At 36.8% G+C, this 5,912-nt stretch overlaps 1 non-coding gene across 1 annotated transcript; it reads left to right on the forward strand.

The window, feature by feature from the left end:
* Nucleotides 1–4,795: 4,795 nt before the first annotated feature.
* TRNAC-GCA lies at nucleotides 4,796–4,867 on the forward strand. Its single transcript has one exon. It is a non-coding gene; the product is annotated as a tRNA-Cys (tRNA).
* Nucleotides 4,868–5,912: the final 1,045 nt, after the last annotated feature.

A 5,912-nucleotide genomic window follows, 5' to 3' on the forward strand; every position in this document is an offset into this window, starting at 1 on the left:
CCTTATTATGGTCCAGGTTAGAGTCAGGAAGCAAAAGTAAATGGGGTGTAAATGTTAGTGCACTTAGTTCAGGGGAGACTTATAGACTGAGACAAGGAGGCTGGGCTTTATCTTAATAGGTATTTGAAAGGTGAGTGTGTTGTGCATTAGTCTCTCAGTCATGTCCGACTCTTTGTGACTTCATGGACTGTAGCCCACCAAGCTCCTCTGTCTGTGGAATTCTCCAGACAAGAATACTGGAGTGGGCTGCCATTCCCTTCTTCAGGAGATCTTCCCAACCCAGGGATCGAAACTGGGTCTCCTAAAGTGTAGGTGGATTCTTTACTGTCTGAGCCACCAGGGAAGCCCATCTAAAAGGTAAGAACATGGCTAAATTTACATTTTAGGTAGATTATCTGCGTAAAAACTGGAAAATCTACTCAAAGGGACAAGAGTTGAAAGCCATTTCAGTGACAATACTAAAAGCACTCTTTGAAGAACCACTTCAAAACCAAGCAGGATAAGCACACACATGCATACAGACACAGAGAGAAGGCATACCATATTAAACTCTTCAAAAGTGGAGGTTAAGAGAAAGTCTTCAAAGCAGCCAGAAAATGAAAAGAATAATTTTTAAGAAGCAACCCATTATTTGTTGACTTGGCAACAAAAATAATGGGTGGCACATTTCAAACACTGAAAGAAAGTAACTGCTAATCTAGAGCCCTATGCCCAGGGAATACCATCCTTCAAGAAGGAAGATGAAATAAAAGACATTAGGATTCATCTCCTATGTCACTTCCGAGTCTCAGATTATTTATGGCCAGGGGATATGTATTAAAAATATGTACCAAATAAGTTTTTGGAATAAAGAAATATAGTCCCGGATATAGGTGTGCAAATGCAAAAAAGAATTAAGAGGTATTCAAAAGGGAAGTATGTGGGTGAAAATAAATACTGACTATATTAAACAATAAATATTATGTCTTGTAGAGTTTTAAGAAATATATATATATATATATAAATAAAGCCATGACATCAATAACAAAGAGGGAAAGGTTAAAAATTGTTAAAGTATTCTAAGTTCTTTGAATTCTCAGAGAAGTAGTAAAACTACAAACTTATATTAGTCATAGGTGTCTATTGTAATCTCTATGGTAACCACCAAAATAATATTTTTAAAAATGTATAGCAACATTAGGAAGGAAAACTGGAAGTGATAAAAATGCTTGATTAATTCAAAAGAAAGCAAAAGAAAAAAAAAGAATTAGAGAGCACATAACAAGTAATAAAACAGAAAATACACACTAAGATGAAAGATTTTGCCTTACATTACAAAATGTATACAGATTTTTATTGATGTATAATTCACATACATTAATTTCATATGTACAACATAACGACTTGTATACAACATATACAACATGACTTGATATTTGTGTATACATAACAAAATGATTATCACAATAAATCTACTTAACATCAGTCACCATATTTAGTTACAACTTTTTTCCCTGGTGGCTCAGACGATAAAGAATCTGCCTGTAATGCAGGAGACCCAGGTTCAGTCCCCTAAAGAAGGGCATGGTAACTCAGTCCAGTATTCTTGCCTGGAGAATCCCATGGACAGAGGAGCCTGGCGAGTCACAGTACATGGGTCACAAGGAGTTGGACATAACTGAGCAACTAACACACACACACCGTCTTATCAACTTTCAAATATACAATACAGTATACCTCATTATAGTTACCTTACATCTCTGTGAATTATTTATTTTATAACTGGAAGTTTGTACCTTTTTACTCCTTTCACCCATTTCACAACTAACCAAAAAACTGACACCTAATCATAGAACACTCCCCAGTCACAACATACCACACCATTACTAAAAGCTTATTTACATCATTTACTTTTATCCATTATACCATGTTCACCTTTCAAAAAAAGAATACAAATCATACCAAAACCAAAAACACAGTTTGAATAATCTGAATAAACATCAGATATGACAGGAATGTTGGAATTATCAGATCAAAAAAAATTGTAAGCTATGATTATCATGCTAAGAGCCTTAATGGAACAAGTATACAATATGCAAAGCAGATAATGTGAGCAAGAGACGGACATTTTGAGAAAGAATAAAAAAGAAATGCTAGAGATAAAAAACACCATAACAGAAATGAAGAATATCTTTGATGGGCTGAGAAAAATCTGATAAAAACTTCCCTAGACTGAAAAGCAAAGAAAATAAAACACTGAAAAATAGAGCAGGATATCCAAGAACTACAGAACAACTACAAATGGTATAATATATATGCAATAGGAAGACCCAATTGAGAATAAAGAAAGAAAGAAAAAGGAATATTTGAAACAATAATGACAGCAAGTTCCCCCAAAATTAATGTTGAACACTGAATCACAGATGCAGAAAGTTAAAGAACATCAAGCAAGGTAAATGCTCTAACCCACACCCCCCACCCTGCAAAATCCACCTTGGCATCATATCATATTCAAACTTCAGAAAATTAGAGATAATTTTGGTTTCTCCTCAGAAACCATGCAAGCAAGAAGAATGTTCAGTGAAATATTTAAAGTGTTGAGAGAAAAAAAGCTGCTGCTGCTAAGTCACTTCAGTTGTGTCCGACTCTGTGCGACCCCATAGACGGCAGCCCACCAGGCTCCCCGTCCCTGGGATTCTCCAGGCAAGAACACTGGAGTGGGTTGCCATTTCCTTCTCCAGTGCGTGAAAGTGAAAAGTGAAAGTGAAGTCACTCAGTCGTGTCCGACTCTTAGCGACCCCCTGGACTGCAGCCTATGGACTGCAGCCTGTCAGGCTCCTCCGTCCATGGGATTTTCCAAACAAGATTACTGGAGTGGGGTGCCATTGCCTTCTCCGAGAAAAAAAACACCAACATAGAATTCTGAACTCTGCAAAATTTTCCTTCAAAAGTGAAGAGGACTTTTGTGTTTCCATATGAATTGTGAAATTTTCTGTTCTAGTTCTATGAAAAATGCTATTGGTAATTTGATAGAATCACATTGAATGTGTAAAACTGGCACAAAAATAGAAATACAGACCAATGGAGCAAGATAGAAAGGCCAGAAATAAACCCAGGCACCTACGGGTACCTTATTTTTGACAAAGGAAGCAGGATTATACAATGGGGCAAAGACAGCCTCTTCAATAAATGGTGCTGGGAAAACTGGACGGCTACATGTAAAATAATGAAATTAGAATACTTCCTAACACCATACACAAAGAAAAACTCAAAATGGATTAAAGACCTAAATGTAAGACCAGAAACTATTAAACGCTTAGAGGAAAACATAGGCAGAACACTTGATGACATAAATCAAAGCAAGATCCTCTATGACTCACCACCTAGAGTAATGGAAATAAAAGCAGAAGTAAACAAGTAGGACCTGATTAAACTTAAAAGCTTTTGCACAGCAAATGAAACTATAAGCAGGGTGAAAGGACAATCCTCAGAATGGGAGAAAATAATAGCAAATGAAACAACTGACAAAGGATTAATTTCCAAAATATACAAGCAGCTCATACAACTCAATGCCAGAAAAACAAACAACGCAATCAGAAAGTGGGGAAAAGACCTAAACAGACATTTTTCCAAAGAAGACGTACAGATGGCTAACAAACACATGAAAAGATGCTCAACATCACTCATTATTAGAGAAATGCAAATCAAAACCACAATGAGATATCACCTCATATTGGTCAGAATGGCCATCATCAAAAAGTCTACAAACATAAATGCTGGAGAGGGTGTGGAGAAAAGGGAACGCTCTTGCACTGTTGGTGGGAATGTAAATTGATACAGCCACTATGGAAGATGGTATGGAGATTCCTTAAAAACTGGGAATAAAACCACCATATGGCCCAGCAATCCCACTCCTAGGCATATACCCTGAGGAAACCAAAATTGAAAAAGACACATGTATCCCATTGTTCACTGCAGCACTATTTACAATAGCTAGAACATGGAAGCAACCTAGATGTCCACCAAGACATGAATGGATAAAGAAGTTGTGGTATATATACACAATGGAATATTACTCAGCCATAAAAAAGAATGCATTTGAGTCAGTTCTAATGAGGTGGATGAACTTAGAGCCTATTATACAGACTGAAGTAAGTCAGAGAGAGAAAAATAAATATCGTATTCTAATGCATATATACAGAATCTAGAAAAATGGAACTGAAGAATTTATTTGCAGGGTAGCAGTGGAGAAACAGATATAGAGAATAGACTTATGGACATGGGGAGAGGGGAGGAGAGGGTGAGATGTAGAGAGAGTAACATGGAAACATACACTACCATTGTAAAATAGATAGCCAACAAGAATTTGCTGTGTGTCTCAGGAAACTCAAACAGGGTCTCTATATCAACCTAGAGGGGTGGGATGCGGAGGGAGATGGGTGGGAGGTTCAAAAGGAAGGGGATATATGTTGATTCATGTTGAGGTTTGACAGAAAACAACAAAATTTTGTAAAGCAATTCCTTCAATTGAAAAATAAATAAATTTTTTAAAGTGAAGGGGAAATAACTGTCTCAGACAAGCAAAACTCAAGGGTATTTGTTGCCAGTGGACTTGTCTCTCAAGAAATGTTAAAGAAGTTCTTCAGACAAAAAATTAAATAGATCATAAAGGAAGGACAAACATTGGAAAACTGAAAGCCTAATTTAGAAAAAAAAATTTTTTTTATCTTTCTTTTTCTTAATTGTAACAGATAATAGTTTGTTCAAAATAACAACATAGTATTAAATTATGTATATTTATATGTAGGTTAGGGTTTCCCTGGTAGCTCAGCTGGTAAAGAATCTGCCTGCAATGCAGAAGACCCTGGTTCGACTCCTGGATAGGGAAGATAACCTGGAGAAGGGATAGGCTACCCATGCCAGTGTTCTTAGGCTTCCTGGTGGCTCTGATGGTAAACAATCTGCCTGCAAGGCAGGAGACCTGCGTTTGATCCCTAAATTGGGAAGATCCCCTGGAGGAGGGCATGGCAATCCACTCCAATACTCTTGCCTGGAGAATCCCCATGGACAGAGGAGCCTGGCGGGTTGCAGTCCACAGGGTCGTAAAGAGTCGGACACAACCGAGCAACTAAGCACAGCACAGCACAGCACATATGTAAGTTAAAGGAACGACAGCAATGATACAAGGATGGGAGGGAAGAATTAGAACTATGCTGTTATAAGACACTTGTACTATCCATAAATGGTAGTGTCATTTGAAAGTGGACTTGGATTTCTTATAAATGTATTTTGCAAACTCTAGGATAATCACTAACAGTATAAAAATAGGCTAAGAAATAAAAGAAAATGGAATCCTATAAAACACAGAATTAAAAACACAAAAGGAAAAAAGTGAAAGACAAAAATAGAAACAAAGAATAAGGGCAACAGAAAATGCTAACAATTATAATAGATATTAATCCAACTGTATTGATAAGATATAAAATCAAGAATATTATGGATGCATTTCTAAAACATATATACATTAGCATGTACAAGCTAGGAAGGAAATGCTGTATAGCACAGGAAGTTCAGCTTGGTGCTCTGTGATGACCTAGAGGGGTGGCATGAAGCAGGGAGGAGACATATGTATACATACAGCTGATTCATTTTGTTGTACAGCAGACAATAACACAACATTGTAAAGCAATTACACTGCAATAATAAAATAAAATTTAAAAAAGTAAAAATCAAACTCTTTAAAAAGCTATTTAAAATTTAATCATTTAAATAGGTAAAAATCATTTTTAGTTCATGAGCCATATAAGATCAGGTAGCAGGGCAAGCTGGTTCACAATCATTTGCTGCCCCCTGCCATGGTGCTCACGGAGGTGATCATGGCAATTCAGGATGGAAGGAGCCTGGGGCTCAGAATGATAGTGTGGAAAGAGTTT

This window comes from Bos indicus x Bos taurus, chromosome 16 (assembly GCF_003369695.1).
Source record: "Bos indicus x Bos taurus breed Angus x Brahman F1 hybrid chromosome 16, Bos_hybrid_MaternalHap_v2.0, whole genome shotgun sequence".
NCBI classification, from domain to species: Eukaryota; Metazoa; Chordata; class Mammalia; order Artiodactyla; family Bovidae; genus Bos; species Bos indicus x Bos taurus.